The sequence below is a fragment of the Lycorma delicatula genome, chromosome 1, assembly GCF_047948215.1.
Source record: "Lycorma delicatula isolate Av1 chromosome 1, ASM4794821v1, whole genome shotgun sequence".
NCBI lineage: Eukaryota > Metazoa > Arthropoda > Insecta > Hemiptera > Fulgoridae > Lycorma > Lycorma delicatula.
Window position 1 is genome coordinate 382,002,798 of NC_134455.1, and position 13,717 is coordinate 382,016,514.

Here is a 13,717-nt window from a genome sequence, read left to right on the forward strand (position 1 = left end):
ACATATTAAACTCTGCATAAAACAAATAAAAAACTAAACTAATGCAATGAATGAGTCAACAATAAAATTCATAATTTAATTGCCTAATGGGAGGAGTGCTGCAGTAGGTGCGCGACGCAGAACGGTGTCGTCCGTCCTTGCCTCGCGTGATTTTATGTTTTACTTGTCCTCATGATAATATTATCCCACTAAAACAATAGACGCGCGGCTGCTAAGTGTGCCGTAAGAACCGTGCGGCTAATATGATTAGCCGGCTACAACGTAAGACTTCATTTTTTCGGTAGGTATCCTACCGAAAAATATAGTAAATATAGAGAAAATGTGCGTCATCACTTGATTTTAAGGAAAATATACAATAACCGGTGAGAATGGGCTTAATATACAAATGCATATAATCCGATCTCTAATCATCACCTTAAGAGAAACTTTACGTGCATTATCTGTTGATTAAAGTAAAAAGACAGCACATTTGTTTTACATCATTATAGATAATTCTTTAAAACTTACGAATAATCTGGTAAAATTTGATTTCATAACTTTTTTGTGATCTACAGACTTATGTAATGCGAATTAGAGATTTACGATGGAACAAAATATCAACAGATAAAAATTGTTAAATAGTTTTTTTTAAATCTTTTTTATGATAAATTCGGAAAGATTATAATATGTTGCGTTAGTTTGATAATTAAGAAAAAAAAGCAGTTTTAAAACAAATCGGAAAACAGAGTATAAATTTGCGGGAGAATCTTGTAACTATAGTAAATTTGGTATAGACGGGTGATTGGAGAATAAGAACATTCGAGGATCTCTGGGAGTCGTCGCAAGGGAGAGAGAGGGTAAATGAGGGAGTGATGGACAGCTCCCTGCTGAGCCACCGTTCATCCGTGCTTGCACGGGTGGGCGGTGGTAGTAAGACACGGGGACTCCATCACCCCCTCGTTGAGAAAGACCTAGTTTGGAAGGGGCTCCCCCTTCCAAAAAATACGCAAAAACTGGCGTAAAGACCGAGTCTCGGCTTCTGAATGGGGCCCAGGAACGACATAGTCGGGCCTGGTTACCTTACTCTGGGAGTTAGAGGCAGGCACGGAGGAAAGATCCAACCGGTGGGCCGTCCTGTAATTCCGGATGTGGCCGGTAGGCAGGGAGGCTTGTTTGAGTATATGGACACTCCCCTGGACTGTGGTTGGGTTATACTTAAAAGATCCGGCCTTGGGGTGAGGGAAAAAAACAATTGAGAATGACAGATTACTGGAATATAAAAAACAAATAAATAATTATGTGGTATATATATATATATATATATATATATATATACGTAAATAAGTTGAGATAAAAATGGTTGCACAAAATAAAAAAAAGTAGAAGATAAAATAAACAAATTAAATGTTTTATGACTCAAAATATTAAAAAAAGATAAAGTCTGGTTATAAAATAAAAAAATAAAAAATATAAATTATCAATAAACAAAAAAATCATAGGTTGATAACAAAAGAAACTAATAAATGTTCATCAAAATTCACGTTAAATAGAAAAGGTGAATTTTAAAGAATTTTAATATTAGGTAAAAATTTATTTTGATTTAGAAACTACAAACTCTTCATGAATTGTTTTATTTTGTTTCTGTTTGGAGAAAACAGGCGATTTACTAGTTTGTTGTTATTTGCAATCCTTTATATCCTAGAAATTTCTTAATCTTATACTTCATCCTGTATCCTGAGTCATCGGTCTTATAAATACTCCAATCTTTGAAACATTTTGAACAGTTTTTAACTTCGTATTACCAAATTAACAAAACGTAGGAGTCTTAATATGTGGCTCACCAATACAGTTGTGTTTTCAAGATTCTGTTAAAAATTTTTCTCTGCCCTTTTCGCCTCAAAATCTCTTAATTTCGTGTTTTATCAATCTGTCTAACTTCCAACATCCTTCTCTAAGATTATATTTCAAGCCCCTCAATTCATTTCGTTTCTTTGGTTACTATTTTCCATGATTCAATACTATATATACTATATTGAGTGACATACTCCGTACACATATTTCTCAAAAAGTTATTATTATTCTTAGATTTGTATTAAATAGAAATTAAACAGATTTCTTATCCGCACGAAAGCTGGTCTTGTTTGTTACTGGCACCCATCTAATGCTCATATATTTTTCCCTGACATACATCAAACCTTCAAAAATTTATCTCATAAATAAAAAAATTCTATTTTGGTACATTATATTCAAAATATTAAAAAATTCACATTTCATTAACTCCATTTTTGTCTTACTTATTTCAAATAGAATTTCTTTTAAATTTAAGTTGTCTTTTAAGTTTGTTTCTTTGCTAGACCATTCTAAGTTTATTCCAAAAGAACATTATCAAAAGTGATACTTAACATTTTTACTTTTTCATTTTGGATAATTTATTTGCTGTTAAATTTTATTTTAATTCCTTTCTTTCTTTTTCTTTCCTTGTTGAAAAATCATTTTATTTTTAAATGAAATAATTTTAAAGAAAAGAAAATTAATTAAATCGAATTTATTTTAATAATATAAATACAGAAAATCCGAACTTGAGATGTTTAAGATTTTCATTAATAACTTTTCCTTGAGGGAAAAATTAATTCTGTAAATTAATTTTTTCTACCTACAATTTAAAATAACAATTTTTATTGACTTATTTTTGATATACAGAGTGATTCAGGAGGATAGGGCAATACTTTGACAACTCATTATAGAGGCTAAAAATAAGAAAAAGTTCATATAAACATCGGTCCGAAAACGCTTCGTTAGCGAGTTATACAGAGTGAAAGATTTCGCCCGAGTTTCAGTTCCTCCGGGTAAATTAAGGCTTTCTGAAATTCTGGGAAGGTCAATTAAGGCACAAATTCAATTCTTTCTTATGGTTTTTGAGCTGGTAAATCAAAAAAAAAAAAATAGATCCCAGAACTGTATCTGTCTTAGTTTCTAAGATATCCGATGTAAAACGCCAAAAAAGGGTCAAAAACACATTTTTTTCCGTTTTTTACGATTAATTGCAACACGGCTCAATATTTCACAAAGTAGAGTATGGAGGACATTAAATAATAATGGATTGCATCCTTTTCATATTAAGAAAGTGCAATATCTCCAGCCTGGTCACTACGCCAGCCGGCTGTAGTTTTATCAATGGGTTAATAGGAATCAACATTTAATTCCATTTATCCTATTTTCGGATGAAGCTACATTCACTCGTAACGGAATAAACAGCACACAGAATGCGCATCTATGGTGTGAAGAAAACCCACATGCTACATTGGAAAAATATTTCCAGCAACGATTTTCAGTGAATGTTTGGTATGGTATCATAGATGACCAATTAATTAAGTCCTTTCATACTACAACATCGTGTCACAAAGAAAAATATCTAGAATTTTTACGTAATGAATTTATTATATTGCTGGAAAATATCCCCTTAGCAAAACGAATTGAAATGTATTACCAACTTGATGGAGCTCCTACACATTTCACTAATGAAGTAAGGCAATGTCTTGATGAAAAGTTTGCTGGTAAATAGATAGGATGTGGAGGGCCGGTTAATTGGCCACCGAGATCCCCAGACCTCACTCCGTTGGATTATTGTTTGTGGGGATGGTTGAAAAATGAGGTTTACAAGCAAAAAGTAGACACACGCGATTAACTGATTGCTCGCATTATCAACGCTGCAGCTATAATCAAGAAACGCAAAGATATTGTTAGACAGGCAACACAAAATCTAATACAACGCGTTGCAAAGTGCATTGAACACAACGGTGGCATTTTTGAAAATTATTAAACCACATGAAATACTACTTGTAAGCAGCATTTTATCATTATCATTAAAAAAACAGTAATTTTCCAGTTATTTTCCACTGTATACAACGAAAAAGTTTTTTCAATCTGTTAAAAATTAATCTGTTTTGTTGTTAATAAAAGTCGACATATTTAAAATTTTATTTGTTTTCTGTTGACATTATTTACATCAATCTTCTTATAATTAAATTCTCTACAATTTATGTTTAAAAAATGTATGATTTATTGCCAATTTAACAACGTTATTGTACGTCAAACGTAAACAAAAATTTGTTTTTTGACCCTATATTTGGCGTTTTACATGGGATATCTTAGAAACTAAGAGAGATATAGTTCTGGGACCTATTACTTTTTTCAATTTCACAGCTCAAAAACCATAAGAAACAATTGAATTTGCCCCTTAATTGACCTTTCCAGAATTTCAGAAAGCCTTAATTTACCCGGAGGAACTGAAACTCGGGCGAAATTTTTCACCCTGTATAACTCGCTAACGAAGCGTTTTTGGACTTATGTTTATATGAACTTTTTTCTTATTTTTAGCCTCTAGAATGAGTTGTCAAAGTATTGCCCTATCCTCCTGAATCACTCTGTATATCAAAAATAAGTCAAAAGTTTTAGGTTTTATGTTTTTAATTTTACAGATCTTTAAATAAAAATTTATGTGACTATATAAAGATAAATTAGCCAAAAATATTTGTGAAAGTTTACTTAAAAAGAATTGAAATATATGTCTATAAAATTAATAACTTTCCCCTTAGAGATTTTTTTGTTTGGTTAATTTATGGATTTAATTTTTAGTTTCCCATTATAAAAAAAATGATAATGATTATAATTGTAGGAGTTTTTACATGTTTTTGATCGAGAGAAAAAGTATAATAACGAATCGGGTATAGAAAATTGTATATCGTGGTAGTAGGCAGGGTGTTCGGTTGAACATACTTTGTGGTTTAATCTGATACACAAGGGAACGCCTGTCGACCCCACTTCCCCTTCGGGAACGATAATAAACCGGCAGGTTTCAACTCTACCGCAGGATAATGAGCTTTCTAAAAGTGTTGCAGTACCGGATGAGTTTTCCCATTTTTTTCTCGCCACATCTCTTCCTGATACTTTTTTTTTTTTTTTGCTTTTTCTCACTTACTAATAATATCCTTTTCTTTATCACATACCCCCTTCTTTCAACTTTTCCTACATCTACTCCTATATTTAAAACTTCCGAAACACGAACCGTGCACCATGATATCACATAGCACTGTCTTCCACTAAGCAAGAAATTATTTTGTATTCCATTCATCAAGTTTTTTCATTCATAAAAATCATTTTAAAAGTTTAGAAATAAGTAAAAGATTTCAACCAATCCTTTATTTTTATTTCATCGCTAAATTAATTTTTGTCATTGTGAAATAGTAGATTAGTAGTGACTTAGATTAGATATATATTTCATTAGATAAATAATGATATAAGATGTATTAAAAATCTAAATTTAACCATATATTTGTTTTATTAAAAATTTATAATTAGAAAATACATTTCAATTTTACGAAAGAAATATGAATGTAAAAAATAATGTAATAAATATGTAAGAAATTTAATTATACATATTGCTGAAATTTCAAAAAGAATGCTTATGTTAGTAACATTCCTTTTTTTTAATAAAGGTGAAAAATGGCATAAAAATATTTGAATAAAACGGTAAGTGAAATTACATGTTTGTTCAAGAGCAGTTATTAATTTTTTACAGAAATCAAATTATTAGTACTACTTCTTACGCATTAATAACATTAGAATAATCTTTCAAAGTATTTTTAAACCGATCTTTAAAAGATACTGCAAGTTGTCGGTTAGCGTCCCACCTGATATATTTTGAAAAAGATAAGATTATTTTTCACGTTATTCACACTCTTTTTGTCAAAACTGCCAGTACAAACTTAAAACAACATCGAATTTTAAAATTATTTAGTGTTAATTAGACGAGTTTAGCGAGCTAAGCGAGCGTTAGAGTATGTTTGGATAGGATCGTACCAAGTACCCACCGGGTTGGTCTAGTGGTGAACGCGTCTTCCCAAATCAGCTGATTTGGAAGCCGAGAGTTCCAGCGTTCAAGTCCTAGTAAAGCGAGTTATTTTTACATGGATTTGAATGCTAAATCGTGGATACCTGTGTTCTTTGTTGGTTGGGTTTCAATTAACCACACATCTCAGGATTGGTCGAACTGAGAATGTACAAGACTACACTTCATTTACACTCATACATATCATTCTCATTCATCCTCTGAAGTATTATCTAAATGGTAGTTTATGGTTATCTAAATGGTTATCTAAATGAAGCAATACTGACGGTAATTTCCGAAGGCTAAACAGGAAAAAGGAAGAATCGAACGAAGTTCTGTGCACATAATTATTATTAGGTTATCAACATATCCGGCCTTCCTAGCGCGAATGGTAGCGTCTCGGCCTTTTATCCGGAGGTCCATGTATACATATACATACAATACAAATTTTGTATTTTGTATACAATACAAAATTGTCATTACATCTCATCCTCTGAAGCAAATAACTAATAGTTGCCCCGGAAGTTACAAAAAAAAAGAAAAAGTTATCAACAGGACCTAACTCTTGCTTCGCTCGCTATCTTCGTCTAATTAACATTAAATATATAAATAATATACAGTATTTGGAACAAATAATAAGCTTTCAAACTTCTTACTGGTTTTTTTTTTTTTCAGCGCCCATATTAAAATATAAATTAGGTGGGACGCTAACCGACTTGTACCAAAATATTTTTATGTTGTTTTTATCTTTATGCACCTTCTACAACCCAACATATTTAACTACTACATGGCTACACAATATATACTTTTCCTGAGTGGAAAGAATTATAATAAAATTATTACATTGAATTGATAAGTGTCAAAAATAAATTTTTTACGAAAAAACCGGATAAAATCAAACTATCATAATAACCACAGAAATTTTGAGCAAAACTATAGTTTTAAAGCAACAGACGATGCATGTTCCAAAAAAGGTTAAATTATTTGACTAAATTACTTTTAATAAGTAAAAAATGCTTAAATGTAAGTTTTTTTACAAATCTAATTATTTTAAGCTGTAGTAGCATTTAATTATCAAAAGCGCTAATATTAACTTTTTTTGAAATCCATACAAGAAATTCTATCAATAATTTCATTTCTTTTTTAATCATACAGGAAGTAATGTATGGAAAATTTATAATACCTTTGGAAATAAAATTCCTTTATGTTGTGGTATTTTATTTATTTGTTTCTGTAAATATTTTTTATTTATATTTTGCATTACAATTTTTGGTGTTTGTACGTATTTTCTGTTGTTTATTCACTTGCATCTGCTAATGATTACTAATCTGAATTGAATTGCTTATCAAGTTTTTAACATAATTAACTTTTTTATAAACTGTATTATAAGTATTTATTATATTTTAATAATTATTATAATTTGTATTTACAATTATGGACGAAGAACATGTCTCAATTTAAAGAAAACAATTTATTAATCAATTAAAACCTGGTGGTCTTCCATTATCCAGCTTTATTTATTCGTATAGATAGTTTTAGATGTCGTAAAAGTTTTTATCTAACAACTACAGAATCGTTTTACGTTCCGCTGAACAATAGATTCTCTAACTTAGTTTTACAAAGTTAAGAGAAATAGAATTTACTTTTAAAAAAGAATTATTCACTTACAGGATAAAAATTATTTTAAGAAAGTAATCCGTTTCCAGTTTGCATAGTATTTTGCAAAGACATGATAGATGAAGTAATAAATTTGCATGTACAAAGAACAAAATACAGTAATGCAACTTATTGGTTTGCTTGGCATTTCTCCCGCCACACCCCATTTGGTCGCCCTAAATCATAAAGCTAAATATCTCTGTTACAAACGGCTACTCAGCCTCGAAACAGTTCAGCGACCAGTGTCCTAACTAGCTCCTACAGCTAACCTAAAAGCGTTAACCTAATACAAGTTATAAGTTTAAATATGTAAAGTTAAAGCTTATTTATATTTATTATTTAAATACCTAAATTAAAGAATTACTTTTACTTTAAGTAAAGAGCCTACCTCTTAATGATTCACAATTCGTGAAAAATCAGCATTGACTAGAGAGCCACATAAGGGACCAAAATCATTGGAGTGCATAGATAGACTATAAGACTGACCGTTAATATGAACGCACACATGGAGCGTTTTTCAAGTGCTGTGAAAGGTATATATACCACTGAAAAATTATGTTAAGAAAGGAAATCTCTTCTTTTTTTTTTGTTGTTTGTAATTTATCCATCATTTGCCATTTTTTTCCAGTACTTGATAGGTTTGTTGTCTGAATGCTGAATTTTAGATATTCTATTTGTGGGAAACGTTGATTTATATTATTTCAATTGACATAAATAACGATTTTTTAATATTTTTTTCAAAATTGATTTGACATTAAATTAAAATCTGAGGTATATACAGGTGGTACGGCTATTCATTTATAAGATCTTCGTCCAATCACACAATGAAAAGAGTTTATAATGTATGAGTGAACACGGCATTGAAGATTGACAACGACAAGGTAATTTTTGGTGTGAGTTCATTTTCCAGTCATTATCAGTAAATAAATTATATATATTTAAGATTACGAAAATGTTAGTTAAGTTTTTTTTCTTGTTCATGGGCACGTAGAGGGTAATGAAATAAGAATGAAGATTTCTCCCATGAGGTATTAGAATAGCGGGGTGTTCGCCATTTCGCAACTGGGTTAGCAGTTGGGAGAGTAATGATGTAAGTAAGAAGAAAGTCCGAAAATCCTTAGTGAAGGTAAAAGTTGAGGCAAACTCTATAATATAATTTTCTGCCTAGATATTTGTCTCAAATGAAGGGTTACTGCCCGGCAAAGCCTTTCCGTTTCAATTAGGGTTATAATAAGCGGTTTACTGCCACGTAAATATCTACAGTCATAATTATCGGCCACTTAGTAAGGAATTAATTTCAATGAATTAACACACTAAATATACAAAAAAACAAAAGGTTTCTGGAAAAAGAAAAAATTACATTTCATTACTTATTTAAAAGGAAATGTTAATGATTAATATCCCACATCATTAATAATACGTCGGTAGACAACCAACTGCTTATTAATAATTAATAGTAAGCAGAATAAATATTGTATTATAATGTAAGTTTAAAGGTTACGACTGAAAGATTAACAAAATTAATGAAGTAGTCTAATATTGTGTCCAATTTTCATTTGATTGGATAATTTGATGTTGAAATTTTTAGGTAGATTTCAGAAGAAAGCTACCTATTGTATTGGGTACCATGATTCGACTTCGGGAAAATTTCGACATATCTTCGTTTTTCATGTCTCCCAGACCCCAAAACCACATCGTCAGCTCAAAAGTTTTTATATGCATATATATTTCACTTTCTTTTTGATACAATAACTGCCGTAATTTTGCGCCAATCAGTTTCAAATCGTACCAGAAAAATAACTCATCCCAAAATCTCGGTCGAGTTTGTAAACGGCCAAAATAGGACCATCATAGGGGTGGAAATGGGGACTTTTTTGAAAAAACAAAATATCGCTATAACTTTCTTATTAAGTAAAATATCGAATTTCTTTTAAAGTTCTTACTATTCTTTGGATAAGGCCCTAAAACTTATATAAGTAAAGTTATTTAATATCACCAATCATTGGCCAAGCGGGTTGAAAAAATTGGATTTCAAAGACAAAAAAGAATCATACCTCCCTTAATAAGCACAGTACCGAATCATGTTTAAAATGGTAGTTATTCCTCTAAATATTACCTAAAACTTATGTCTGAAACAATTTTTCATATGACCAATCCATACGGCAACGAATGACCAAAATATTGCTGGAATTGTAAGATGACGCTTGTCGTATGCTAAACATGTGAAACTTTTTTCACATCCAACCATTGCCGTATTGAGTAAACTTGAAGTTTTTCTTAACTTTAAGTTGGAAATTTTTTTATTCCCTACTTAACACCGATGAAATTTACCTTCACTTTCCGGTGTGCCAAAAGGGATTTTTTTTACTTAATATACTGAAAAATGGTTGCCGAATAAAACAACCACGCAAAAGCCAGAAAAAAGAAATCCTTGTGAAAAAAAATTAGTATTATTAAATTACAAAATTTAAATCCTGTATTACTGATATCATATTAAAAATTATTTTAACGTAAAAATATGTAATCTTTCTTTTTTTTCCTGTTTAGCCTCCGGTAACTACCGTTTAGATAATTCTTCACAGGATGAATGAGGATTATATGTATGAGTGTAAATGAAGTGTAGTCTTGTACATTCTCAGTTCGACCAATCCTCAGATGTGTGGTTAATTGAAACCCAACCACCAAAGAACACCGGTATCCAAGATCTAGTATTCAAATCCGTGTAAAAATAACTGGCTTTACTAGGACTTGAACGCTGTAACTTTCGACTTCCAAATCAGCTGATTTGGGAAGACGCGTTAACCACTAGACCAACCCGATTAGTTAAAAATATGTAATCTAAAAAAAACAAAATAATAATTTACATAAACTCTAGTTAACTTGTTAAACTAGTAAAAATTCTTCTTTATACATTCAGTCCTTTTCTAACATACTTTGAAGTAATATATTATAAAATAAATTTTAGTAATTGAAGTTACAATTATTTAAACAATAACTTTTTGTTTTCAAATTTTAGATACAAACTCGAACTCGGTGAAAACTATTATTGTTGTTAACATCTCATTTAAAGATTTAGAAAATATAGATTAAAAAATAAAATTTTAAGATTTCTGGTTATTATTTATATGTTCCATCAAATAAATGTGGAAGTAACATGCGGAGAAATTTTACATTTTTTCCATAACATAATAAATTAACTTCTAATATCATCATATAACTGGAAAATCAATACTATTGAAATGTTCCCCATAGATATTTATATGTCGTGATTTCACACCAAACAAAAAACAAATTGTTAGCTAAATTTTTTCTAAAAATTTGTTAGTTAAATTTCATTTTTCTATTTTTATCGATTTAAAAAGTTATTTAAGAATTAACATAATTTATGAACACAATAAATGAACACATCTGCTATTTAATATAAAAAGAATAATAGTTATGAAGTAATGGCTAAATTATTGAATTTATCAAAGAATTTATTTTACGAATAATTTAATAAATCTATGTCATCCAATTGCGAATCGTGAAGAAAAATGCAATGTGATGGAAAAATTTTAATTAAACATTACATTAAAACTTCCCATTCAAATACTAATAGAAAAATACTGCTTCTAGAACCGTTATTCAATAACGATTTGAATTTGATATTACTATGAATTATTTATTGGGATTTACAGGTTATTTGAGTGAGCAAATGTTTTCTAAATTAATGTAAATATAAATGAAAATAGATTTAAAACGAACTTTGTGTAGAAATTATCTTGATACTTAAATTTTGCTAATTTGATATAAAATGTAATGATACTAACAAACTGTAAAATAATCAAGTCGATATATATTTGATCTATTTTTTTTTTTTTAAACCCCCTCCTGGTAACCGGTGCAGCAGTTAAGCAGCATAGGGCAGTCACCAGAGGACGTTGTGGCAGCAGTCTCTGCCCCCCTATCTACTCAACAGGAGTTTCCCTCCGGGGTCCCCTCAGCATCATTAGGACACATGGACCGCCGCTTATGGCAGCCCATGCCCCTTCCGCTGAAAAGGTTACCCTCCCCGGCCCCAGGCTACATGCAATAGCCAAGCGGTTCGCTCGACTATCGCATCGCGGCCCCTCACACCTCAAGGTTCCCCCATGTCATCATCGGAGCACCCCGATCCACACAACTTGCGTGTAGACCCGGGCGACCTAAACATGGAGGCTACTTTCCTTGCCCTAACGTCGCCACGTTTCATCATTCTCTTCATTTTTTTCCTCTACTCCCCCTGGGCCGATCCGACTTGCTGGTATAGCGTCGCCCAGGGGAGTGTCTTTTGACTCTAATAGGCCTTCCCACCTACCGGCTATATACCGGCAAGGCAGGAACCTACCGGTTCAGCTCTTTTGTGGTTTTCATTTCTCTTTTCCTCCTCTTCACCTCTTCACACATTGCCCTTTGGACACCACATCATACCATGTGCGTCGTGACGCGGTGTCGGGTGTTTTTTTTTTCCCCTGTCCTAGCACCTCGCTAAGACTACCCACGTAAGGACTCCTGTCCTGCAGCCTCCGCTTCATGCCAGTTATGGCTGACCAAGAACACAACACAACCAAATCATAAAAAATCCCTAACACATTAAACATCATAAGAAATCCACATTACATCCAAATCACAATATAAACTAACAAGTTAAACAATAGAGTTACTACAACCAGGCCCACTGCATGCGGCTCTTCTCGGAGCCCTAACACCAGCTTCGCCAACCACAATATTGAGTCACCCTGACAGTGAAGGTCAGTAATACTATAAATATTGAAGAATACACACAATGAAATCCGTCCCTTTATCATTCTGGCGCAGGCAACACAAGAAATATGTCTGTATTCTTACAAAATCGTATAACCGTTTTTTTTCTGTATTATTTTTTCAATGCAGAGGATTGGTGTTGCTAAATATCAATAAATTTACTACTCTTGATAATTTTTAAGGTTTGTAATTAAGCTCATAGTCTAGGTTTAGCGTCAAAATACTAAAAATACATTATTATTGTATAAATTGTTATTGTATGAGAGGGGGGGCGCGATGAAAATTATGATTGAAAATCGGGTCGCATAAATTAAAACGTTGAGAAATGCTGAAATAGATTGTTGTTGGTATTAAATATTCTTATTGTAATCTCGTAAGAAATTGAAAATTAATTCCGGTGTAAGCTGATGAATTATTATGAAAATAATTTATATGAAAATAAATTCTGTTCAATGGACATAATTTAGAGTATTGTACAGCAAGTGGGAGAAAAGAAATTGAGGTTTGCTAACCGTTAAAGTAGGCGATAGGAGTTAACATATAAAATCTATTAAATACGAGTATACTTGAGAAATAATGAGAGAGTGCTTTACATTTAATATGAAAAATGAAAATGCTGATCGCTGGTTAACATACTCTAACAGGACCAGTATAACGGACAAGGGTAGTGGACACTTAAGAATAAAGTATGAGAAAATAACAATGGGAGGAATCCAGAAAGAGACTAAAAGGGATTTTTTCTCAGGATAACAGGACCGTTTATCAATCTGTTCTTTGTAGTACAGACAATGGCACCTCCAACAGCTATTGTTCGACGAGAAGGGTTACCGGACCGGAATAAGAATTTATGGGAAAATGTAAGGACGCAGACGATGAAATTATTACACTCAACAATTAAGGAATGAGGTGGGTAGTGGTCTGCAGGCCAGGGGATATAAATACTGCCAGGACCAACGGGGTCAGTGAGTAGTTAAGTACTAGCTAGGCGAGTAGTTCTGTAAAGCCATGTTCGGCGTAGTTTCGATAATAGTAAGTAGTATTGCGTGGCCTTGTTCGACGCGTTTGTGAGATCGCGTTATCAGCAAGCGTTTGGTAACGAGTGAAGAGTACGTGACAAGCAATTCAGGGTGGTCAGTGGTTGAATGCAGGAATTTTTTCACGAGTTATTACTAAACATTAGTGAAAGTGACAGTACCTATATATATATATATATATATATATATATGCATTCATAAAGTGTAGGGTAGTTCCATTTTAAACAGTAAAAGTAATAATATTTGCAGAGAATTGAACTGTATGAACTGTAGAATATTGTAATCTTATCTTGTGTTAATATAATAGTCGGTATTAATATTAGCAATCATTATAATATTTTCAATAAATTAGAGATATTCCGGTTTTTATAATTTAACT